General features: G+C 46.9%; 1 protein-coding gene across 1 annotated transcript in view; it reads right to left on the bottom strand.

Moving 5' to 3' along the window:
• Positions 1–26,560, bottom strand: part of XYLT1 (xylosyltransferase 1) — a 342,433-nt gene that overhangs the window by 90,503 nt on the left and 225,370 nt on the right. The gene's annotated exons all lie outside the window — the stretch shown is intronic.

Genomic DNA, 26,560 nt, shown 5'->3' with positions numbered 1-26,560 from the left:
CTTGATCACTCAAGAGCTTTTGTGCAACAGAGTTTTATTAAAGTGAACAAAGGACAGAGAAAGTTTCTGACATAGACATCAGAAAGGGGATGGAGAGTGCCCCCCTTGCTAGTCTTAGCAAGGCCTTATATACTTTCATCAGACCCACTCCCACAACATACATCTGAAATTAACAAGATTAGAACTAACAATAGAAAGGTCTTACCAGACCCACTCCCACAGTATACAAGTCTTAAGATAACAAGATTAGTCAGAAGGTTAAGGAGAAACCTGGCCTCGAGCAAGATACACTGTTATATAGACTAAGACAAAGCAATGTAGGGGAAAAAAAAAATTGTCCTTTTCTCCTCCTTGAGAGCCTGGGACAACTCTCTCTCCTTAAGAGCCCCAGATTCCTTTCTCCTCCTCGGGGACCCCAGATTTCTTACCAACCGACTAGGGAATTGACTCTCTCATAAGCACCATGTTGCATAGCAGATCTCTAGAATTTATCCATCGTGCCTAATGAGAAATTTATCACCCAGTATTTTGAGGGGCATCAACCTCCCCCATTCTCTGTGTGGAAGGAGAGGGTCTCTATCTATTATCAATTTCAGGGGTGGTCACAGGACTTAGACTTGGCCAGTCAGGACACAGGAGGTAAGGTTCAGAGTTAACTAAGCTATTTAGCCAGGAAGACAGAATTCCAGACTGTTGTTGGAACTAGATAAGAGTCTCAAAGTCCATGAAACTTGAAGATTCTAAGAGCCATTTTATCCCCCATGGAGAGGAAAGGCAACGCAGAGGGAAACTGCTGAGTGAGAGGGAGGGTATAGATCCTTGTGACCCCACTTGAGCTCCTGGATCAGCCTGGGAGATCAGCCACCATCATTGCTTATTCTTCTTTGAAAGCCCAGATCCTACACCAGATGCTCCTAGATAAATGGTTCCAGACGTCTTTTATCCTGGTGTGTGTGTGCTCAGTCACTTCAGTCGCGTCTGACTCTGCGATCCTATGGACTGCAGCCCGCCGGGCTCCTCTGTCCATGGGGTTCTCCAGGCAAGAATACGGGAGTGGGTTGCCAAGCCCTTCTCCAGGGGATCTTCCTCACTCAGGGATGGAACCGTGTCTCTTGCATTGCAGGCAGATTCTTTACTACTGAGCCATTGAGGAAGCCCCCTTTATCCTTGGAAGCAGCCTCAAAGAAGCCTTTTTATCCTTCTTTCCCTTGCAAATGCCCCAGGGGCAAGGTTTCAGGGAGGAACACAGCTTACTGGTTCAGTTCATTATAATCCCAACCAGAAATCTCCCGGCTTTCCTGAGCTGAATTTCCTTTGGGTCTAACCTGATTTCTTGCAGGTTTTAGGTTTATGGGACTCAGCACATAGAGGCTGCAGGTGTCTCTGAATACCAACTAGGAAAGCTGAGAACCCGGACTGTTCAGCCTGGAGGTCAGGAGACGTGGAGCCCGCCGGCTGTCGTTGGGAAGCTGAACGGCCACCACACGAGTGTGGCTCCTTCTGTGTTGCCCCAGAGGATGGGATGGGGATGAGATGAGGGTGGTCTGTGTCCTCATCACGTGGTACAGACTCCATGGCCCGCGGCCCTGCCTCCCACAGTTATGACTGCAGACCCCTGCACCCTGACGCCCCCACCATCGACCTTGACCCCTGACCTTTTGTTTTTTCCTTGAGCAAGGCTGTCTTTGCCTCAGAACCTTTCCATGGCCATTCCTGCCCCTGGGGACACCCTCTCCCTCGATCTCTGTATACCTCTTCTTGCCACTAGTTCACAGGTCACAATCAGGCCACCTGCCCCCTACCAACCACATCACTCTTTTATCTCGACCTATTTCAATTTTATGCATTGCATTAACACTGTCTGGAATTATATATATATATATATATATATTTTATTGTCTGGACCCCCAATTAGAACTCAACTCCAAAAGATGAGGGACTATTTCAGAATATTTGTCACTGAATACACAACATTATTAACAATATCTGGCACATAGCTGGTTTTGGTGAAAACAAAAGTTACAGGAGGGTACATTTTAGTACCGTAACAATTACCTCTTCTTGAGCATTGAGCAGCCCTTACCATTAATTATTTCATTTAATCCTCATAACAACCCTGCAAGGTAGGGCCATTATCTCTGTTTTGCAAATGAGGAAACCACAGCTTAGAGAGGCCAAGGGATTTATTTGTTCAAGGTCCCACTGCTTTAATTAAGCTGAGATTCAAACCCAGCTCTGTTTCCAAAGCTTATGCCCTTAACCAGTAATATAGACTACGTTACCATGCCCAGAATTTGTAAATGTTAATAACAATTCTGCTTAATGAAATATCCTGTAAATTAGTTATTGCAGATAGATAGGCATGTACTCGAAGACTGTCGGAAGTATCGCAGAGAGGATTCCTGTGTTATGTGGGACTCCAGGTAGCCAATAAGGTGACATCTTTTCATTCAACCATCCATCCGTCCATTCATTCATCCATCCTTTCAAATTCAACCACTCATCCAACAAACCATTTAACTATCCACCTAGTAAAACATTCAATGCCTTATCATCCTCCCAGAAAAACCATCCATCCATCCATCCATCCATCCATCCATGCATCCAATCACCCATCATCCTCCAAACAAATCATCCACGCTTGCACTCTTCCAACCATCTAATGATCAACTCTCTGATCCATGCAATATTAATGCAGTATAGGCTAAGTTAACACTGCGTGGATCAGAGAGTTGATCATTAGATGGTTGGAAGAGTGCATGCATGGATGGTTTGCTTGGAGGATGATGGTTGAGTGGAAGGATGGATGGATGAAATGTATCCTTATTGGCCACCTAGAGTTAGCCTCCCACATGATACAGGAATCTTCTCTGCAATGCCTCTGACAGTCCTCCAGTGCATGCCTATCTACCTGCAATAACTAATTCACAAGGTACCTCGTTAACTAAGCAGAATTGTTATAAACATTCCCAAATGGAAGAGAGAATGGTAACCCACTCCAGTGTTCTTGCCTGGAGAATCCCATGGACAGAGGCGTCTGGTAGGCTGCAGTCTATAGGGTCACATAGAGTTGGACATGACTGAAGCAGCTAAGTACACACACATTCACATACTACATGCCACATACTATGCTAGGTACTAGAAAAATAAAATTGGAGGAAAAACTCCTCCCTTGAGGAGCTCGCAGCCAACTAGGATACACGGAAGACAATGCTCAATTGATTTATGAAAGATGTGTGCCCTTGGAGGGTGGGGAAGTAGTGAACAGCAGGCCCACAGAGACAGAGGAGATCTCAGAGAGTTTAGCTCAAAGCTTCTGAACCCATTTCCCCATGCTCTCCTGATGTCCTACCCTCTTTGGCTCCTGACTGTTCCATCAGGAAATTTAATCCTGGGGATAATTACCATCTTGGCTCTGGTTGAAGACAAGCTAGGCAGCAACCACAGAGATATCCTAACCTCCCTCTATTCTTCTCTGCAAACCACTCACAAATACGTTCGCCTTTCCTGGTGGTTGTACAGGAGAAGTGTGCCTGAAAGAATCATGTCCCTTTAAACACTCACGCAATAACCTATCCATTTCATTCATCCATCCACCCATCCATTCATTCACCCATCCATCCATCCATCCATCCAACCACCCAGAACCCGTCAACCCTCCCACTTGCCAGTCTAGGACAAAACTTTGAGCACAAAAGCATATGGGACATGAGCCTATCTTCACACATGGATTATGAGTGGATTAAGGAATGTGAGACTCCAAAGTAAAAAGAAAATAAGAGAAAAGCTTATATTCTCTTTCTCACAACTGCAGCCCAAAGGCAGTGCACAGGTCATGGCAGGGCCGGCTGTAACCTCTCTTCACCTCCCTCAGAGACTCTTTATCGAACAAAGGGAGGGAGATTAAAAACAATGGCTATTCATGTCACTTATTTCTACCTGAATTTCTTTGGGTGATGTTTCAAAGGTTTCAATGTGGTCTGGACACTCTGTTTCACAGGAATTCCACTCTGTAGGGGTTCCTGCTGGCACTCAGATAATACTGCTCATCTCTGCCCCAGGGTTTCTGGGTAACAATGACCTGGAGCTCCTAGCAAGGGAGGCTCCTGGGGCCTTTGGAAACAGCCATGCTCTCCAGCTAGGGATGTCTCTTGCCCTGTTGTTGAATGAGTGAGCGAGTGAATCCACTCTGGAGGCAGGCTGCTCTGGTCCAGAGGAGCTGATGTCTCCTGAGTGCTGGTGCCAGGGCTATGTGTGGGTCGTTAGCTCTGGGTTGGCTCTGGGAGGAAAACACTGTCGTTCTCGAGACTTAGAGAGGTCAGTGCATTTCCCAGGTCACATGGTAAGGGAGGACAGAGGCGAAAGTGTGAACCCAAACCAGCCCTGCTCCTTCCACCCGCCCTCTGCTGTACTGATGAGCAGGTTATGGGAGGAAGAGCGTGAAGACCCCTGGTCTCTAAAGGGACCTGAGTGTTGGTGTTGAGAAAAGCCTTTTGTAATTTTTCTTTGGGGGTTTTTAGAAAGCAGAGCTCATTCACAGACAGAGAGACATGATCAAGGGTGCTTCCTTTCTGGAGAAGGGGGAGAAGACCTGGGGAATCAAACACTGGCTGCAGAGCCTCCTGGGCGTAAACAGTCTAAAGTCATCCTTGAGTCAGACAGTCGGTCTGGGGAGGAGCAAAGAGAAGGGGGAACAAAACCCCAGAGCTCTGCATGAGTGCATGCTAAGTCACTTCAGTTATGTCTGACTCCGTGGACCCCAGGGACTGTAGCCTGCCAGGCTCCTTGTCCATGGAGTTCTCCAACAAGAATACTGGAGTGGGTTGCCGTGCCCTCCTCCAGGGGATCTTCCTGACCCAGGAACTTGGGTCTCCCACATTGCAGGCAGATTCTTTATCATCTGAGGCACCAGGAAAGCCAGCTATTCTGGGCATTAAGGGTGGGTGAGAAAGACAAAAATATCCACAGAAAAGAGACAGAGAGATGGCGATGGGGATGAGAGATGGAGGCAGGCACACACAAATCCAGGGAAAAGCAGAGAGACAGGAGGACCTCCTCCTCCCAAATATATGGGAAAGAAATATACAGACAGACCCACAAAGAACTGTGGGCACAGGCAGAGACACAGACAAAAACAGCTTCTCCACCGGAAAAGCTGGATCCACTTGACCCCAGAGTGTTGTAACTAGTCTTAAAACCAAAGGCCAACGAAAGTTCCAGAATTTCAGAATCAAAAAATGCCCCCAGGCCAGAAACACGGCCTGGTGCCCTCCCCCCCAGACTACTTCCATTCTTTACACACTTTCCCCTCGCCTGTCCCCTGACCAGCCCTGTAGTCTCGTGAGCCCAGAGATGAAGAAAGAGGGCGAGGCCCAGGGACCCACTGAAAGTGGTGCGACATTCGACCACGATGGCAATGATCCCCACGCTGTCACATGGGAGGACCCTGATGCATTTTCCGAATAAACAAGGGAGCATGAATGGGTGAGTTTTCTGCCTCGTGTTGCAGCGGGGGGCAGGTAGGGCATTAAAAGGGGCTGAGGTTCATGGCATTCTGGGCCTGTTGCCAGTCACCAGCTTCTTATTTTTGCCCAACAGCCCTGGCTCCCGCATCGACCTTTCCAGCAAGCTGCTCGGACACGGCGTTGCCGAGGAGACAGGAAACCATCCCAGAGACCAGGCGGAGTGGGCCTCCTCAACTCTGGTCACCGCTTCCGGGACTGCGGTCTTGGAACGCTGCCGGCCTCCGCCACCAGGAGTGGGATCGGCAGTGGGCTGTGGTGAGCTTCCCAGAAGGGCAGGAACCGGGGAGGGGCTCTTTCCCACCCGCTGGAGGGAGTAGGAGCCGGCAGAGCCTGGCCAGAGTGATGTGGCAACAAGTATTACAGTGTTACACATGCAGGTCCCTCGACCCAGTAATTTCGCTCCTAAGAATCCATCCTGGGGGAAGAAGGCAAATATGCCTGTCTCCGTGTATATGCAACCCACTCCAGTACTCCTGCCTGGAAAATCCCATGGACAGAGGATCCTGGTAGGTTACAGTCGTGGGGCGTGGGGTCGCAAAGAGTGGGACACGACTGAGTGACTTCACTTTCTTTCTTTCTTTCCATGTATAGAGGGTTTCCCAGGTGGCGCTAGTAGTAAAGAATCTGCCTGCCAATGCAGGAGATGGAGGAGACTCGGGTTCCATCCCTGGGTCTGGAAACTCCTCTGGAGAAGGAAATGGCAACCCACTCCAGTATTCCTGCCTGGGGGCTACAGATCATGGGGTTACAAAGAGTCGGGCATGGCTGAGCACGCACACACGTCCATGCGTAGGATGCTCTTTGTTCATTTAGTCACCCATTCAGCATCTCCTCTGTGCACACTGGACACGACAGAGTCCTTTCCTGAAAGCTGCTTAGGTGAGTAGAGTAGAAAGCCAATAGAAAAGTAAGCAAATACACAGAGTGAAGTAAGTCAGAAAGAGAAACACAAATATCGTGTACTAACGCATATATGTGGAATCTAGACAAATGGTACAGGTGAACCCAGCTGCAGCCTGGGAGTAGAGATGCAGACAGAGACTGGGCATGTAGACATGGCAGGGAGAAGGAAGGTGGGATGGACTGAGAAGGTAGCGCTGACATAGGTACACCACCACGTGTGAAATAGACAGCCAGTGGGAACTTGCCGCATGGCACGGGGAGTTCAGCTCTGTGCTGACCTGGATGGGGGGGATGGGAGAGGCCCAAGAGGGAGGGGATATAAGGACACTTATGGCTGATTTACTTTATTGTACAGGAGAAACCAGCACCAACACTGTAAAGTAACTATGTGAGTGCGTGCTAAGGCACTTCCGCCACGTCCCACTCTGTGCGACCCCATGGACCGCAGCCCGCCAGGCTCCTCTGTCCGAGGGATTCTCCAGACAAGAATACTGGAGTGGGTTGCCTTGCCCTCCTCCAGGGGATCTTCCCAACCCAGGGATGGAAACTAAGTTTCTTACATCTCCTGCATGAGCAAGTGGGTTCTTAACCACTAGTACCACCCAGGAAACCCATAAAGCAATGATACTCTAATTTTTTAAAAAGCAAGCAAACAGAGAATACAATTGCAAATGGTGATATAGAATATGAAGAAAAAATTTAATCATGTTGTGGAGGGGGGGGGCGTGGATTATTTGGCCATGGTGGCCAAATGTAGGCTGATGTGAAGTGGATACACTTGAACAAGCTCAGAGTGAAGTGAGAGAGTGAGTCATTTAGTTATCACAGATGGAGGAGGATTCTGGGCAGCTGGCAGAGCAAGTGCAAAGGTCCTGAGGCCTCCATCTCCGTGGTGTTTATAATGGTCCAAAATAGGAATTGATCCAAAGGTCATAGTAATACTTGTTGATACAGAACATTATCTATAACATATTAAGCAAAAGAGGAGTCCTTCAATGCAATCCATAACAATGAAAAGACCTGCCCCCAAATATTAACAGAAGGTCGGATGGTGGCAGGACAGTTTTCATGTCTTCCTTACGCTTTTCTGTGTTAACTACATTTTGTAAGATCGATAACTTTTATCAGCCAACCTAACAATAAAGGAGATGCTTATTGATAATTCTAATTTCAACTGTTTACTGAACATGCCAGCTATATATTAAGCCACTTCTGTGCATGATTTTTTTTACTTCCATCCAAACTTCTATGGGAAAAGGGTTATTATCTTCCTCTGATATGGCGAAGGTAGCTGAAGTTCAGAGACGTCCCAGTTAGGAGTTGGCTGAGCTAGAAATGGAGCTGGTCTGTCTAATCCAAGCCCTATTATTGCCACTATGCTCCATTAAATTGTCCTCATTTCCAAAAGATGAAAATCTCTTCCTAGAAGCCTATCCGTTGGCTTTTTCTCAGCTGCAGGACAGATAAAAATGACGTGTGGTCAGAGCTATGTGTGTCTTTACAGACTGAAACCCAAACATTGCCCGGTTCCTAAAAAAAGCAGTGAATTTGACAATGTAATCAGATTCCTGTGGCATAAAACAGAAAATAAGTGGAAGAATCAGAGTGATTAGAGGCAGCGGGAGAAGCTGACTTCAGACAAATGTTAAAAAGGCAGGGTTGTGGGGAGGCATATCAAGTATATTTTTGCCATGCAGGTGGGGAGGCCAAGGACAAGCGTTCCTGGAGGCCTCTGCCCAGTAACTAGCTGTGCCAGCTTCGGCCTGTTACCCAAGCTCTGTTTTTATTGCCATGGGTCAAATAAGGGCTATGCAACCCTTGGGCTTTAAAGAGATGGTGAAGATGAAGGTACTCTGCAAGGATCAATGTGCTGTGCAAATGTGGACATGTTGGTAATGATTATGCTTGTGGTTCCCTTTAGGGATATGATCTGGGAGGAGACAGTGAGCTACAGTGGTTAAGAGCATGGCCTCTGATCAGGCAGATCTGTGTGACCTTGGAGCAGTTAAACCACCTCTCCAAGCCTCAGTTCTCTCATCTGTAAAACGGGTACATTATCCTCCCAGAGTCTGTTTCACGTGGATGTCTGTGTCCGTTAGAATAGCTATCAACACTGCCAGTGTTACTGTCGCCATTTCGGTTTGGCTGTCCAGGATCAAGTTTGTTGTAACCACTGGACTCAGCTCTAGCACTCCACCCCAAGGCCACACGGCCTCTCGGGGCTGTGCATACCTGGGAGCTCACTGCTGCAAATAAACACCCACACCCGGAATCTCCCTCTGCAGCATCTGTCTCGATCATAACTAATAACAAAGGCAAAACGAAGGAGCCTCCTGACTGGAATAGTTATTCCACCAACAAAGCCCGCAATTCTATTTATGTTCTGAAGGGGCCTCTTTGAGCTGTTGCAAGGGGAGCTTTCTGACTTGGTTCCAAATTATAAGGGTGGCTGGATCTTGGGGAGAAGTGGAGACGAGGCTGTGTTGCAAATAGGATTTGGGTCAGGAGTGCACTCAGGCCCCTGCCCTAGGGAGGGGGCGGGCTCCATGGCTCAGAACCACCTCCAGTTCTGTCTCTTCAAGGAAAGGACTATGAAAAGACAGCTCTCTGATGGTCAGTTCTTCCTCTGTAAAGTGGGTTAGTCACAGGTAGCTCTATTTTTAATTTTTTGAGGAGCCTCCATACTGCTTTCCACTGTGGCTACACCATTTTGCACTCCCACCAGAATGAACGTTGAGGACACGCGCTGAGTTAAATAAACCGGTCCCAGAAAGACACATCCGGCGTGATCCACTCATGTGAGTGACCTCACATGTCTAACTCACAGGGTCAAAGAGTGGAAATGTGGTGGCCAGAGGCTGAGGGTTCGGGAAATAGGGAATTACCACCCACGGGCATCGAGTTTCAGATGAACCCAGTGAACAAGTGCTAGAGACCTGAGAACAATGCTGCACCCGCAGCCTACAGTACCGGAATGTGCACTTAAACTGTGTTAAGAGGGTAGGTCTCACATTAAGTGTTCTTGCCAAAGCACAATAAGATTTTTTAAAAATAGTGAGGATGACCAATCTGCCCCTGACCCCGCTGGGTGGTGCTCATGGGTGGGGCACGTTTGCGCACCAGGCAGCTACACTGAGCAGGAGTCGGGGCTTCGGAGGAGAAAGCCTGGCAGGTTCGAGGTGCTTTCCCAGACTCGGGCCAAGGGGCTTTTTTTTTCTCACTGGGAAGTTTCAAAGCCGGTTTATGGTGATGAGAACTTGAGACAAGCCCTCTGCTCTCAAGGGATTTCAAAAAGGCTGCAGGGCCACGTATCTGGATCCAAATCTTGCTACCGCTGTGAACCAGCCATGGGACAGTGGGCCAGTCATTTCCCTTCCTTGGTCCCCAAGACTTCCAGAGCAATAATAATGTCTGAGGCACACTGAGCCCTAAGCACTATGTACACATGATCTCATTACTTAATTTCCCTGAGGTCTAGGAAGCAGACACCATGATTATTACCCCCATCTCACCATGGGGGGAGGGTTCTGAGGCTGCGAGGCACTGAATAACTGATGACGAGTTACCCTCTCTGCAGAGGGCTGGATCGGAGACAAACCCATGCTTTATTCTAGCAGATGAGGAGGTAACATTCCCATAGTCTGGAACTCTAGCCTGATCACGGAATTAGCATCACTGAATAGAAAACAAAGTGACAGACTTTATTTTCTTGGGCTCCAAAATCACTGCAGACAGTGGCTATAGCCATGAAATTAAAAGACGCTTGCTCTTTGGAAGAAAAGCTATGACAAACTTAGAGACAGTATTAAAAAGCAGAGATGACACTTTGCCAACAAAGATCCATCTAGTCAAAACTATGGTTTTTCCACTAGTAATGTATGGATGTGAGAGCTGGACCATAAAGAAGGCTGAATGCTGAAGAATTGATGATTTCGAACTGTGGTGCTGGAGAAAACTCTTGAGAGTCCCTTGGACAGCAAGGAGATCAAACTAGTCCATCCTAAAGGCAATCAACCCTGAATATTCATTGGAAGGGCTGATAATGAAGCTGAAGCTCCAGAACTTTGGCTACCTGACGCAAACATCCAACTTATTGGAAAAGACCCTGGTGCTGGGAAAGATTGAGGGGAAAGATTGAGAGCAGGAGGAGAAGGGGGCGACAGAGGATGAGGTGGATGGATGGCATCACCATGTCCATGACTCAATGGGCATGAGTTTGAGCAAACTCTGGGAGATAGTGAGGGACAGGGAAGGCTGGCGTGCTGCGGTCCACGAGGTCACAAAGAGTTGGACGTGACCGAGTGACTGAACAACAAGTCTCTTGAGACAGGGCTGGTTGTTGGTTCTTTCTCCCGATCTTCCTTCATTGTTCAGCTTTATTGAAGCCTAACATATAAAATTGTAAGATATTTAAAGTGTACACTGGGGTGATTTGATATACATATACACTGTGAAATGATTTCCCCCATCTAGTTAATTGACACATCATCACCTCACTTATTTATTTAGGGGGTGAAAACATTTACATTCTGCTCTCTAAGTAACTTTCCCTTGTACAACACAGTGTTGTCAGCTGTAGTCTCAGATCTTATTCATTTTATTGCTGCAAGTGTGTATCCTTTGACAATCTGTTCTCTTCTCTCTACCCCCCAGTCCTTGGTGACCATTTTCCTACTCTCTGTTTCCAAAAGTTTAACTTTCATGAAAAGATTCCACGTCCAAGTGGTGTCATGCAATGTTTGTGCTTGTCTGGCTTGTGTCACTCAGCACAAGATCCTCAAGTTCCATCCACGCTGTTGGAACGGCAAGGTTTCCTTCTCTCTCGAGGCTGAATCATCTCCCTTGCATACACCACATCAAGTTGGCTTTCTTGATAGCTGGCAGCTCCCCACGAGCCAAGGTCAAGGTTTCATATCTCCTAGCCTCCTTGTCCTGGCACAGAGCTAAGCTCAGGGGAGAAGCCCTCCGTGAATGAATGATTTAGACTGATGGATTAAGCCGGACAGCTCCGTCCATTCAGGGCCTGGGGGAGCTGAAATGGAAGACTCACGCCTGAACTGTTGCACACGAGGGTCTCCAGGAATGTGAACTGGCTGGGGGCTGGGCTCCACTTCTTCTTGCTCAGGAGCCCCAAGTCTCCCTGGGAGGAGCTGGGCAAGTGCCTGACCATCCCTCCAACCCTGGGGCTGCCTGACCTGATGGGAAGTGAGGGAGGAGATACTGTGCAGGGACCGCAGAGTTGGGAAGCTGAAAGCATAAGTCCTAGGATGAAGCTGACCAGGAGATGCCCTTTGGAGATCAGGAGAAGCCACCCCTGACCCCTCCCCCCATCCCGTCTTTGTACCCCCTTCCGCAGGTCCACCAAGCATCCTGCATTTCTTTAAAAAAAAAAAAAAAAGTAAAATACACATAACATAAAATTCACCACTTTAGTCACTTTTGAGCATATAGTCCAGTAGTGTTAAGTACCTTCACGTTGTTGTGCAACCATCACCACCCCCTTTTCCATCCTGCAACACTGAAACTCTATACCCATTGAACACTAACTTCCCATTCCCCTCTCTTGGCCTCTAGTAGGGCTTCCCAGGTGCCTCTAGCGGTAAAAACCTGCCTGCCAGTGCAGGAGGCATAAGAAATGTGGGTTCAATCCCTGGGTTGGGAGGATCCCCTGGAGGAGGGCATGGCCACCCACTTCCGTATTCACACCTGGAGACTCCCATGGACAGAGGAGCCTGGCAGGTTACAGTCCATGGGGTCCCAAAGAGTCAGACACGGCTGGAGCGACTGAGCACAGAACAGCCTCCAGGACCCACCATTCTGCTTCCTGTCCCCATGAATCTGACACCTCGAGGTGCCTCATATCAGTGCGATCATATATTCCTTCTTTTCACAATTGACTTCTTTCATGTAGCAAAATGTTGTAGCATGTGGCAGAATCTCTTTCCTCTTTAAAGCTGAATGATACTCCACTGTGTGTATGCTTCACATTTTGTTCATCCATTCATCTGTCAGTAGACAGCTGGGTTGCTTCCAATTTTTGGCTCTTTGTGAATAAAGCTGCTATGAACACAGGTGTTTAGATACCTCTTTGAGACCTTGTTTTCAATTCTTTTCAGTACAGACCCAGAAGTGGAATTGCTGGATCATATCATAACTTAATTTTTCAAAATTAATTTATTTTTTTGGCCATACCATACATGCAGCATGTAGGATCTTTAGTACCCCAACCAGGGATTGAACCTGTTCATCTTGAATTGGGAGAGCATAGTCTTAACCACTGGACTGCCAGGGAATTCCCATGGTAGCTTTATTTCTCTTTTTTCAGTTTAATTTTGTTCAAATTCCCATGACCCCATGGTTTAATGAAAGTATTTCCTGGTTGGGCTCAGATGGTAAATAATCTGCCTGTGGTGCGGGAGATCTGAGTTCGATCCCCGGGTTGGGAAGATCCCCTGGAGGAGGGCATGGCAACCCACTCCAGCATTCTCGCCTGGAGAATCCCCATGGACAGAGGAGCCTGGTGGCCGATTACAGTCCATGTGGTTGCAAAGAGTCGGGCTGAACTGAGTGGCCAAGCGCATACGGCACAGCAAAGGAGCTACCCGGGCATTTTGGACACGTGGTCACTGAGTATAATCTGGCGATGTAGCTTTGCTTCTCAAGTCCTGCTACTCCTCCAAACCCACTTTTTGAGCCTAGGCTTTTCTCTTTGTTTGCTTCTTCCTCATTCCTATTTCTTTGCCTTCATATTAAAGAACTGGTTACACACTCAGCTTGGGCTGGCTTGATTTCTCTCCCAAATAGTTGGGCTAGCTCCTTTTCCCACTGGCCACTGAGAACTCCAAGTCAGTTGCAATCTAATGGTAACCTTATTTTTAGGAACTTACTTTTTGAGTAACTCATCCTGCAGGACTGAACCCAGTCATTCCATGCAGGGGCTCTCAGCCTGGTTCTGCATCCTGAACCCACCACTTAATCACAGGTCATTTGACTGCTCCCTGCCTGTGTTTCCTCATCTATCAATGAGTGCTCACCTCCGAGGCATGCCGAAAGGACTAAAAACTACAACTCAGGCAAAAGATGGTGATGCAGCTTGACAGTGGAAAAGCCAGCTGCATGTGTGTGGGGTGACTCTGGAGCCCTGGCCAATGCACTGAAGCCTGTAACTGTTCCCCCGATGGGGGTGCGGGTGGAGGGAATCTGTGGAGGAGGGGCAGGAACTGATCTTGACCTGCCATTGAGGACTTCAGAGCTGGTGTGTCTCCCAAGGGAAGGCTGACATGGCCCCCACACAGGACACCACACGACACTAACAGTAGGTAAGAGAATCCCTTTTCAATTCTCATCCAGCCCTTCTGATTATAGCCAGCCCACCAAGGGAGTCTCAGATCAATGCAAACCTTTCCTTAACAGTAAGGGGAGTGACGCAGATTAAAAGACGCTTGCTCCTTGGAAGAAAAGCTACAACCAACCTAGACAGCATATTAAAAAGTAGATACATTACTTTGCCAACAAAGATCCATCTAGTCAAGGCTATGGTTTTTCCTGTAGTTGTGTATGGATGTGAGAGGTGGACAATAAAGAAAGCTGAGCACCAAAGAATTGATGCTTTTGAACTGTGGTGTTGGAGAAGACTCTTGAAAGTCCCTTGGACTGCAAGGAGATCCAACCAGTCAATCCTGAAGGAAATCAGTCCTGAATATTCACTGGAAGGACTGATGCTGAAGCTGAAACTTCAATACTTTGGCCACCTGATGTGAAGAACTGACTCATTGGAAAAGACCCTGATGCTGGGAAAGCTTGAGGGCAGGAGGAGAAGGGGATGACAGAGGATCAGATGTTTGGATGGCATCACCAACTTGATGGACATGAGTTTGAGTAAACTCTGGGAGTTGGTGATGGACAGGGAAGCCTGGTGTGCTGCAGTCCATGGGGTCACAAGGAGTCGGACACGACTGAGCGACTGAACAGAACTGAAGGGGAGTGAGCTCCCTCTTCCAACAAGGAGAGATCTGCCCGTAGGACTGGCGTCTCTGGCAGGAAAGAGAAGGAACCACTGGTACTGAAGACCACTGTTGTGATTTCTAGGGCTTCCCAGGTGGCACTAGGGGCAAAGAACCCACCTGCCAATGCAGGAGACACAAGAGACCCGGATTCGATCCCTGGGTCAGGAAGATCCCCTGGAGGAGGGCATGGCAACCCACTCCAGTATTCTTGCCTGGAGAATCCCATGGACAGAGGAGCCTGGCTGGCTAAGTCCATGGGGTCGTAAAGAGTCAGGCATGACTGAAGCGACCCAGCACGCATGCATGTTGCATGCTGTGATTTCACCGATTCCTCTGCGTGGCTGCTGTCTCTACAGAAAGGAGAGCAAGATCTCCACTTCTGGCAACGATGCAAAATGACTTTCAAAATAAAATTGACTTAAGTAAAACTGAAAGCGAGTCTATTGCAATGAAAAAACTATGTGAGTAATAGGACAGGTGGAAGGTGGATGTGGCAAAATCATAAAAGAAGGGAGTGTGAAGGAAGCTTAGAGAATATTAATTAGACTCCACAAGCTCGCTGCCTGACTCAGAGGTGCTGAGCTTGTTAAACAAATGAGGGCAGGTGAAGGCCAGGTACAGACTAATGTCCAAGCAGCCTCATATTTCATGGAAGGACTTGTAGGTCCAGAGCATATTTACTTTCCAGGCTTCAGGGGCCCAGGAGGGTTTTGTTGGGAGTTTTCTGGAGTAGCCTCTGGGAGACCACCTTCCTGCCACAGAAAGACAGACAGAGACACAGGAGTCTGCTGAGAAACAACTGTCGTTTTGACTTGCACTCCAATTTGTCGAGTATTTAACATTTATAAAGTTTTTTTTTCACAGACTTCTTACTTCTCACAGCAATGCTGTATATGGAAATGATCCTCACTTATAGATAATTGGCCCAGGCTCAGAGAGGGTAGGGAACTTGCCTAAGGTCACAGAGCCAGAGTGTGGACAATAGATTAACAAACAGAAACAAACTGACCTGACTTCAGATACCATGCACCACGCATGCTCTTAGCAAGATCTGGGCATCTCTGTCTCCACCCAGGCTCCCAATGCCAAGTTCATCTGGACCCAAAGCATCATATTCCCAATGTGTGTGCTAATCACTTCAGTTGTGTCCAACTCTTTGTGACCTATAGATTGTATCCCACCAGGCTCTTCTGTCCATGGAACTCTCCAGGCAAGAAGACTGGAGTGGGTTGCCATTTCCTTCTCCAGGGGATCTTCATGACCCAGGGATCAAACCCTGGTCTCCTATGTCTCCTGCATTGGCAGGTGGGGGCTTTACCATTAGCACCACCTGCCCAAATAAGTGAGTGGCTTCCAAACCACTGTCTAACTTAGACTGGGGCTGTGCAGCTTGGGCATGATTGATATTTGGTGCCAGATAATTCTTTGCTGTGGGAGATGAGTGCCATGCTATGCAGTGTAAGATGTTTAAGTCACAACCCTGGCATTTACCCACTAGATACCAGCAGTATCCTCTGGTTTGTGCAAAAGCAAAAATGTCTCCATTCACTGACTACTCTCCCCAGGGAGGAGGGGAAAAATCACTCTTGGTTGAAAGTACTGCTCTAGAACAGAAGCTCTCAGAACGTGGTCTCTGCCCAGCAGCATCAGCAGCATCTGGGATCTTGCTAGAAATGCAGAATCTCAGGCCCACCCTACTCCCTGTGAATCAGGAGCTCTCGGGGTGGGGACCAGCAACCTGTTTTAACAAGTCCCCCAGGTGATGCTGATGCAAGCTGATGTTTGAAACCACCAGCCCAGGCTGGTGACGCTGACCTCTGGTTGCATGTTAGAATCACTGGAACGTCCTTACGGAACAAAACAGAAAACAAAACCCATGCCTTGGCCCCACCCTAAGAAACAATCATTTAATTACTTTGGTGAGTACCAGTATTGGCAGGTTTTTGGAGCTCCCCAAGTGATCCCACGTGCTCTTAGGGTTGAGGGTCACATTTTGTACCTTCCTTTCCTTTCACACTCCTTATTTATTTATATTTGGCGGTGCTGGGTCTTCGTTGTGCATGGGCTTCTCTCTAGTTGCGGCAAGTGGGGGCTACTCTCTAGTTGCAGCATGCAGGCTGCTCATTGCGGTGGCTTCTCTTGTTGTGTGGCCCGGGTCCTAGGGCACATGGGCTCAGGGGCGGTGGTGCCCAGCTGTAGAGGGCAGGCTCAATAGCTGTGGCTCACAGGCTTAGATGCTCCTACGCATGTGGGAATCTTCCCAGACCAGGAATCAAACCTGTGTCTCCTGCATTGGCAGGTATATTCTTTACCACTGAGTTGCCAGGGAAGCCCTCAACTTGCTTTTAAAAATTACATCTCTTGGGACTTCCCTGATGATACAGTGGCTAAGACTCTGAGTTCCCAATATAGGGGGGTCTGGGATCAATCCCTGGTTGGGAAGCTAGATCCTACATGCTGCTACAAAGAGTTCACTTGCTAAGACCTGGCACAGCCAAACACAGAACTAAATATTAAAACCTGCATCTCTCAAGGTGGAAAGAGTTTTTATCCACATACACTCTGGGTGCCACCTCACATGCTCACAGCCTTCTGCTCTGCTGGAGACCCAGGGCTGGCTCACTTGTTTTTTCTCTCCTGCTCTGAGAAATGTCTCCCTCCACCCCTGATCAAGCATTCAGGAAATTTTCCTGCTCACTGATTTTTTTTTTTTTTCTCCCCTCATTCAAGTCTGGAGTTATTAAACCACAGCCCATGGCTGAACCGTCTTATTGATTTTATTGTCGCGAGCCCTGGGATATTCTAATGATGGACTGCTCAATAAATGGAAACCGGTGGGATGGATATTGATGGTGGATGATGCATTCAGCTGCTATTCACTGGGCCCCGGTCGCTCTATCTGTTCCCCAGCACCTGTGAAAGCACTCTGCTGAGGCCGGCAAGCTCCTGTCCATCCTGCTCATGTTACTTTTCCCACACAACAAGGTTGAGGGCGCTGTTATGATTAATAGCCTGTGTGCCAGGACCAGGCACAGTGTTTTTAAACAGACAGTATCTCATATACTTCTTGCAGCAGACTTATGAAGACAGTTACTCCCATTTTACAGATAAGAAAGTTAAGGCTCAGAGTGGTTACCTGACCTGGGGCCAGCTAATACACTGTAGAACTGGGATTCAAATCTCCATTTGTCGGCCACTAAAATGAGAGCTTTTAACCCCTGTGATGGTGTGAATGTTTGTGTGTCCCCCAGAATCATATGCTGAAAACCTAATCCCCAAGGTGATGGTATTAGAAGGTGGGACTTTTGAAAGGTGATTAGGTCCTGAGGGCACAGTTATTATGGATGAGGTTAGTGACCTTATAACAGAGACCCCAGAGAGCTCCTGTATTCGTCTGCCAAGTGAGGATACAGAGAGAAGATGGTTGCCCATGAACCAGAAATAGTCCTCACCAGACACCAGATTTGCTGGCACTTGGACTTCCCAGCCTCCAGAAGCAGAAGAAACAAATTTCTGTTGATCGTGAGCCACTCAGTCTGCGGTACTTTGTTACAGAAGCCCCTAAGGGACTAAGATCGTTCCCAGGTGGCGCAGTGGTAAAGAATCTGCCTGTCAATGCAGGAGACGCAAGTTCGATCCCTGGTTCAGGAAGATGCCCTGGAGGAGGAAATGGCAACCCACTCCAGCATTCTAACCTTGAATATTCCACAGATGGAGGAGCCTGGCGGGCTACAGTCCATGGGGTCTCAAAGAGTTGGACAAGACTTAGCGACTAAGGGACCTAGTGCACAATGGACTAAGACGGCTTCCTAAACTAAACCACGCAAGGAAACAACAGCCTCCGCTGCAGTCAAACAACATTCCAGATGGTTTTGATACAGATTAATTTCTCATACGTCCGCCCGCCTCCTGCACCTTCTCAAGCAGTGTTTCTCAACTGAGACCAATGGCGTTTGGGGAGAGACAATTCTTTGTTGGGTTGGGCTTGTCCCATGCATTACAGGACACTTAATATCCCATCTCCAAACAGCCCCTTCTTCTTTATATCTCCCAAAGCCCCTCAGGGGTCAATATGGTTGTTGCTTGAGAACTGCTCATCTAATGGGAGGTAGAAGGTTCCCTGCCAAGATGGCCTGCTGCATTTTTGGCAACATGGGCAGTCTCTCTGGAAAGGCAGTGTGGCAGGTGAAAAGAAGTTTGGCTTTGCAATCAGAAAGATCTGGATTCAAACCACAGCTCTTTACTCACTGGGCTGTGAGGTTGGGCAAGTTATATCACCTCTAAGATTCCAGTCCAACATCAGTACAAAAAGGGTAAATACTGACTCCTGCCTCATAGTAGGGACCCACAGAGTCATGAGCTCAGAAAACTGTCTCATGCAGAGTAGTGGTTCTTAACCTGGGCAATTTTGTCTATGCCACCACCCATCTCCTGGGTACTCCTTCCAAATTCCAGATTCACAGAATGTATGGGCAGTGTTCTATCCCACTAAGTTTGGGGTGGTTTTTCACTCAGAAAAAGTAAGTGGAACAGGCACCGATGACATGCCAGGCAGTCAGCATTCTAGGAGAGGAACAGAGCAAATCACATGCCACAGACAGCCTGGCCTTCCGAGGAGCAGACCTTTCTAAAGGGAAGACAGAATAAATACATCAATATTTCCCAGATAATTTCCATGGCATGAAGAAAATTAAGTGGTAGCTGTCATGACTATTTGAATAGTGACATGCAAGTGACCGCATTCTATTTCCCTTCTCCCTTTGCCAGCTCATTTTCAGCTGCACTCACCCAGGTTCCCTTTCAGGGAAGTTGCGATGCAGTTGAACATTATCAGACCAGCTTCTGTTCCTAACTGTTCTGTGCCTTTTTCAAAGAAACGACTTGCTATGAACTGAATTGTGTCTTGCACCAAAATTCCTATGTTGAAGGCCCAGCCTCCATGTGATTGTGTTGGAGGTGGGCCTTTTAGGAGCTGTTGAAGGTTAAATGAGGTCAGGAGGGGAGAGCCCTGATCTGATGGGATTAGTACCCTTAGAAGAAGAGACACCAGAGAGCTTGCAGTCTCTGTGCTATTCCAGGGCACAGGCAGAAGGCAGCCTGCTAGCCAGGAAGACAGCTCTCACTAGAACCCAAGCAGCTGGCACCCTGACCTTGGACATCTAGGCTCTAAAATTGTGAAAAGCAGAATTCTGTTCTGTAGGCATACAGTCTGTGGTATCTGGTTACGGCAGCCCAGCCCACGCAGACTAATAAGTTACTTTAAGGAGGTCAGGAAATGTATTCCTTGAACTAAGATCTATAGGTTGAATAAAAAGTTAATTAGATAAAAGAGGGGAGGGGAGAGTGTCCCCAGGCATAGGAACAGCATATGCAAAGGCCCTGGGGTGGGAGAGCGCGTGGTAAATGAGGGACATGCAGGAGGGCCCGTGTGGCTGGAGCACAGAGCCCGCGACGGAGCACAGGGTGAGGTGGGGCTGAAAAGAAAGCAGGGGCCCCACGCAGGGCACCATTTTAGGGGCCGCAATGGAGGACAGTGACCAAGCATCACAACCGGCTTGCTATGCGTGCCTAAGGAGTGATGGCAGGTGGAACTGAAGATGGGCTTCAGGGTGCAGGGTGGAGCCCCGGGCCCTCCTGCAGGCTTGGGGTGTTGAAATGACCTGCTCCCTCCACGCTTCCTGCCTTCGGAGCCTGAGCTGCCTTTTGCAGGTTCTCCTAAGAGCCTTCCTGTCGCCCGACACTTTCATCTCTGTCCTCCTTTCTCCTCTCCTGAAGGTACTCACAGGCTCCATAAATCCTGCCCCGGAAAAGCACAGGGACTCATCTATTTTTATTACAAATGGAGCTGCTGGAGGAGGGAACAACTCTTATTTACTTCTCAGGAAAGGGTTTCAGAAAATAACAGGTTTATTTTCTCCAACTCTCCAAAGACCAGAAGAGTAACACTCTAAAGTAACAGTACATTAATTAATGCCGAATTGGTTGGAATTTTCCTAATAAAAATCCGTATAGTAATCACATTAAGGGCCATTAACGCTGTCTCCTGATCATAAACCATAAATATGTTCTGCAGGTGCCTTCTATTTAAAAAGGGACATTTCCTCCAATTGTTACCCATTTGTCACGTTAATGCTGTCACGTCACGGAATGCAGACGGGAGTAATTATCTCGGTTCACGTTTGTGCACCATTTAATCCTTGCTGGTTACTGGGTCAAGGCTTGTCCCTGCATTATCTCATCTAGTCACTGAGGCAAACTTTAAGGTGAGTGCCACTCTCATCCCCATTTCCCAGATGAGGAAACTGAGCCACAGAGGGGATGTGAAAAGGTGAAAGTTAGTTGCACAGTCGTGCCCGACTCTTTGTGGCCCCAGGGACTGTAGCCTGCCAAGCTCCTCTGTCCATGGAATTCTTCAGGCAAGAATACTGGAGTGGGTATTCCTTCTCCAGGGGATCTTCTTGACCCAGGGGTGGAGCCTGAGTCTCCTGCATTGCAGGCAGATTCTTTACCAACTGAGCCACCGGGGAAGCCCAGAGGGGACATGCCCAGGGTCAAACAGCTAGGAAATAATGGAGCTGGGCTTTGAATCTGGGCAAGCTGATTCCAGAATCCTCTGCCATCCTGCTTCCTGAGAAATAAGCACCAGGGGCATCCTCTTAGCCACTCCCAGTGCTAACGGACTTTCCAATCGGTCTCAGTAGCAGCAAAGTCACAGTCAGGCCAATACAACATTAAGTTTTGCTCCTACAGGGCAGGGATTATGTATTTTTCTGCCTCCCTGGGACCCAATCAAATGTCCAGTGACAATTCTAGAAGCATCTGGGACATGTGGATACATTCCTGGGGAAGGAAGAAATAGATATCAAAACACACATGCAAGAGGGATCGTGGCGATGGGGAACAGAGCATCTCAGGTGAACTTGGGACCATGACAGATTCGTTTCCCTGCACCTCTGAGACCCAGGCACAGAGACAGATGCCCAGGCCAGAGATCTCCCCTGGCACTTGGGAGCTGCAGATCCAGGATCAAACCAACAAGGGGTCTGTCTGCACTCCTTTGTCAGTTCTGGATGGTTTCTTTGGTTTCTCTATGCAGATAGTATGTATTCACTGTAGGAAGTTCAAGAATATAGAACATATAAAGAAAGGGAGGAAAAAGAAAAAACAACTCGAATAGTAGAGCATCTGCATATCAGTACTGTTAACATTTCAGTGAACATTTTCCAAATATTTTTATGCATACACATTACAGATCATCACGTACATTCTGCTGTGTCATATGCATTCTCTTTTCAGCAATATGCCTTTGGCATATTCAACAGTGAAGCCCAGATCTGAAACATGAGGAAGAGGGAGCTGGGAAAGGATGTGTCATTTCAGGCAAAAGAAAGGCCTTATGCCAAGGTCTTGAAGAGGTAAAAATTGTAGTTTGAAGAATTTTTAAAAAGGATGGGGGCTTTGTTTGCTTTTTTGTCTTTACAATCTTTTTCTGTGTCCTTGAAATTTCTGTAATGACAAAGGAAATCAACCCTAAATACTCATTGGAAGGACTGATGCTGAAGCTGAAGCTCCAATACTTTGGCCACCTGATGCAAAGAACCGACTCATTGGAAAAGACCCTGATGCTGGGAAAGCTTGAAGGAAGGAGAAGGGGACGACAGAGGATGAGATGGTTGGAAGGTATCACCGACTCAATGGACATGAGTTTGAGAAAACTTCGGGAGGTAGTGAAGGAGAGGGAAGCCTGGCGTGCTGTAGTTCATGGGTGCGAAATGAGTTGGACACAACTTCGGGGCTGAGCAACAATAACAAAAACACTGTGAAAACATAATTAAAGGGAAATCAGTTCTTTCTTGAATGCTTCCAAAGACGGGAACATCATTGCCTTACACAGCAGTCAGCCGCAGTTGTGGAAAGTGCTGGTCATAAGCTGTTTTTTTCTTTTTTCCAAAATACACATGCCAGAAGGTTTCAGCCATTGGTCCTGATTTTACCTTCAAGGATAGCGCGGTGGCTCCTGCTGTAGACCAGCCTCTCTAGCACTTGAAAATTATTATGCAATTTCCCCGCCCCCCTCCCCCACCCTTCACCTCCAGGCCAAGTGTGCACCCCGAGCTGACTTCAGTTTGCTCCAGGTGAGCACGCTTAGGGCTTGTTCCCTTTGTCACGATCCTTTCTGAGAGTGAATAGATGCCATCAGTCTATGGCTGACATCTCAGCACAGCCTAAGATTCACTGTAAAAAAAAAAAAAAGAATCTTTTCAAAGTCTCCTAAGCTTGTGACAACAACTCATTCATTCATCTGATACAGGATTATAAATGCCTGTGAGAGCTACGGCCTGGGGTGGGGGGCAGCGCACAGCAGGACGGGTAGAGACACACCGTGTTTTAGCGCTCTTTGCTTTCCCACGCTTTGCAGACATTGCATTTCTTACAAATTGAAGGTTGGCGGCAACCCTGCCTTAGGCAAGTCTATTGGTGCCATTTCCCCAACAGCATTTGTTCACTTTGTGTCGCTGGGTCATATTTTGGTAATTCCTTCAATATTTCAAACTGTTTCGTGTTTATTACACTTGTTACGGAGATTTGTTAGCAGTGATCCTTGATACTACTGCTACGACTCACTGAAGGCTGAGATGCTGGTTAGCAATTTTTTAGCAGCAAAGAATTTTAAAATTAAGGCATGTGCATTGTTTTTTTCAGACAAAATGCAACTGCACATTTAATATACAACAGTATAGTGTAAAGATAAATTTAACATGCGTTGGGAAGCCAAAAAATTTGTGTGACTTGCTTTATTGCAGCTATCCGGAATCATACCCAGAGTACCTCCAAGGTATGACTGCATATCATTTATTTGAGAAATAATCATCAGATACTTGGGGTTTCTTTGGTGGCTCAGTTGGTAAAGAATCTGCCTGCAATGCAGGAGATGCAGGAACTTCAGGTCTGATTCCTGGGTCAGGAAGATCCCCTGGGAGAGGGCATGACCTCCCAATCCAGTATTCTTGCCTGGAGAATCCCATGGACAGAGCTGCTTGGTGGGGGCTACAGTCCATAGGGTCGCAAAGAGGTGGACCCGACTCAAGCATCTGAGCATGCACATATGCATCAGATACTTGCTAGGGGTGACACATGGAGGGGTCTCTCATAGAGCAGATGGGCACAGTCTCACTCCTAGTGAGTCTCTAGATGAACGTGGAATGAACAAACATCAGGTGGGATAACCATTGCCTGCCACCATGGTGTTTGTATTAATCAAGTCCCTTAACATTTTGGTTTGGGACTTCTTATCTCAGTTGACTTTCCACCCTTTATTGATTAGTTTTAGTTCAGTTCGGTTGCTCAGTTGTGTCTGATTCTGCACCCTCCCTGGACCGCAGCACATGAGGCTTCCTTATCCATCACCAACTCCAGGAGCTTGCTCAAACTCATGTTCACTGAGTCAGTGATGCCATCCAACCATCTCATCATCTGTCACCCCTTCTCCTGCCTGCAATCTTTCTCAGCATCAGGGGCTTTTCCAGTGAGTCAGTTCCTCACAACAGGTGGCCAAAGTATTGGAGCTTCCACTTCAGCATCAGTCCAATGAATATTCAGAACTGATTTCTTTTAGGATTGACTCATTTGATCTCCTTGCAGTCCAAGGGACTCTCAAGAGTCTTCTCCAACAACACAGTTCAAAAGCATCAGTTCTTTGGCACTCAGCTTTTTTTATGGTCCAACTCTCACATCCATACATGGCTACAGGAAAAACCATAGATTTGACTATACATATCTTTGTTGGCAAAGCAATATCTCTGACTTTTAATATGCTGTCTAGGTTGGTCATAGTTTTTCTTCCAAGGAGCAAGCGTCTTTTAATTTCATGGCTGCAGTCACCATCTGCCCTGATTTTGGAGCCCAAGAAAATAAAGTCTCCCACTATTTCCATTGTTTTCCCATTTATTTGCCATGAAGTGATGGGACCAGATGTCATGACCTTCGTTTTTTGAAGGTTGAATTTTCAGCCACCTTTTTCACTTTCCTCTTTCACCTTCATCAAGAACCCTTTAGTTCCTCTTTGCTTTCTGCCATAAGGGTGGTGTCATCTGCATATCTGAGGTTATTGATATTTCTCCGGGCAATCTTGATTCCAGCTTGTGTTTCATCCAGCCTGGCATTTCGCATGACGTACTCTGCATATAAGTTAAATAAGCAGTGTGACAATATACAGCCTTGACGTACTCCTTTTCCAATTTGCAACCAGTCTGTTGTTCCATGTCTGGTTCTAACTGTTGCTTCTTTACCTGCATACAGGTTTCACAGGAGGCAGGTAAGGATGTCTGGTATTCCCATCTCTTTAAGAATTTTCCACAGTTTGTTGTGATCCACATAGTCAAAGGTTTTAGTGTAGTCAATGAAGCAGAAGTAAATGTTTTTCTGGAACTCTCTTGCTTTTTCGATGATCCAACAGATGTTGGCAATTTGATCTCTGGTTCCTCTCCCTTTTCTCAATCCAGCTTGAACTTCTGGAAGTTCTTGGTTCATGTACTACTGAAGCCTGCCTTGGAGAATTTTGAGCATTACTTTGCCAGCATGTGAGATGAGTACAATTGTGTGGTAGTTTGAACATTCTTTGGTATTGCCTTTCTTTGGGATTGGAATGAAAACTGACCTCTTCCAGTCCTGTGGCCACTGCTGAGTTTTCCAAATTTGCTGGTATACTGAGTGCAACACTGTAACAGCATCACCTTTCAGGATTTGAAATAGCTCAGCTGAAATTCCATCACCTCCACTAGCTTTGTTCATAGTGATGCTTCCGAAGGCCCACTTGAGTTTGCACTCCAGGATGTCCAGCTAGCTTAGAAGACCCTGATTTCTCAACCTCGGTTTGGAAGCTTTGTTTAAGCCATGGGGCCTCTGAGGATATCTTTTTGTAAATAAGAACCCTTATAAATGAACTGGTAGACTAAGGCCATCTTATGTGTAGACTTACATTAGACCAGAGAGCTCCAGGGGAAAGCATGGTTGTAGCTTTTGAGATAGGCTGGGGTTAAGATAAGCTTTTGAGGAGGCAAGATCTGCGCTACTGCAATTTTGGAAGGCCATTAACAGTGACAACAATTTAAATTAAATTAAATTCAGTCAGCTCCAAAAGGAAACACGTGTAATGTTAATTTCATGGGTGTACCAATGTGTAAACCTAACAGATGATGCTTAAATGAGAATGGCAGAGAAATGACAGTTGGTTAAATAATGCATCAGTGGGTAGAATTGGTTGAAACTGTCATTAAAAAAAAAAAAAAAAAAAAAACTGAGCAAAACTGAAAGTTGAGCAAGCTGTCACCCAAGCCAGGGCACCTAAGCTTTCTCAGTACAATGTGCTCAAGAGAAGCACAGGCAGCTTGCACTGGACGAATTGAGGGGATTCCAGCCAATGTCCCTGTTAACTCTTTTCATTTTTTAAAAATTGAAGTATAGTCGATCTATTATGTTGTATTAGTTTCAGATGTACAGCAAATTGAATCAATTATACATAATACATGTATGAATATATACATATATTATTTTTCAGATTTTTTCCCATATAGATTATTACAAAATACTGAGCGTAGTTTCCTATGCTTATATACAGTGGGTCCTTGTTCTTTATCTATTTTATTTCACTAAAATGTTTTGTTGACGTACACTTGGTTTACAGCATTGTGTTAATATCTGCTCTACAGCCAAGTGGATCAGTTATACCCAATTCTTTTTCATATTCTTCTCAATTATGGTTTATGCCAGGATACTAATTATAATTCCCTGTGCTATACAGTAGGTCCTTGCTGTTTATCCATTCTATACATACTCGTCTGCACCTGCTAATCCCAAACTTCCAGTCCACCCCTCTTCACCCCCTCCCCCTCGGCAACCCCCAGGCTGTTCTCTATGTCTGTGATTCTGTTTGTTTGAAAGACGGGTTCTTTCCTGCCATATTTTAGATTTCACACGTAAAAGTGATTTTGTTGCTGTTCAGTCGCTAAGTCATGTCTGATTGTTTGCGACTGCATGGACTGAAGCATGGCAGGCTTCCCTGTCCTTCACTGTCTCCTGGGGTTTGCTCAAATTCATGTCCATTGAGTTGGTGATGCCATCCAACCA

The sequence above is a fragment of the Dama dama genome, chromosome 10 (assembly GCF_033118175.1).
Source record: "Dama dama isolate Ldn47 chromosome 10, ASM3311817v1, whole genome shotgun sequence".
Classification (NCBI taxonomy): Eukaryota; Metazoa; Chordata; class Mammalia; order Artiodactyla; family Cervidae; genus Dama; species Dama dama.
The sequence above is the reverse complement of the archived record's forward strand: the minus strand, read 5'-3'. Positions and strand labels throughout refer to the sequence as shown.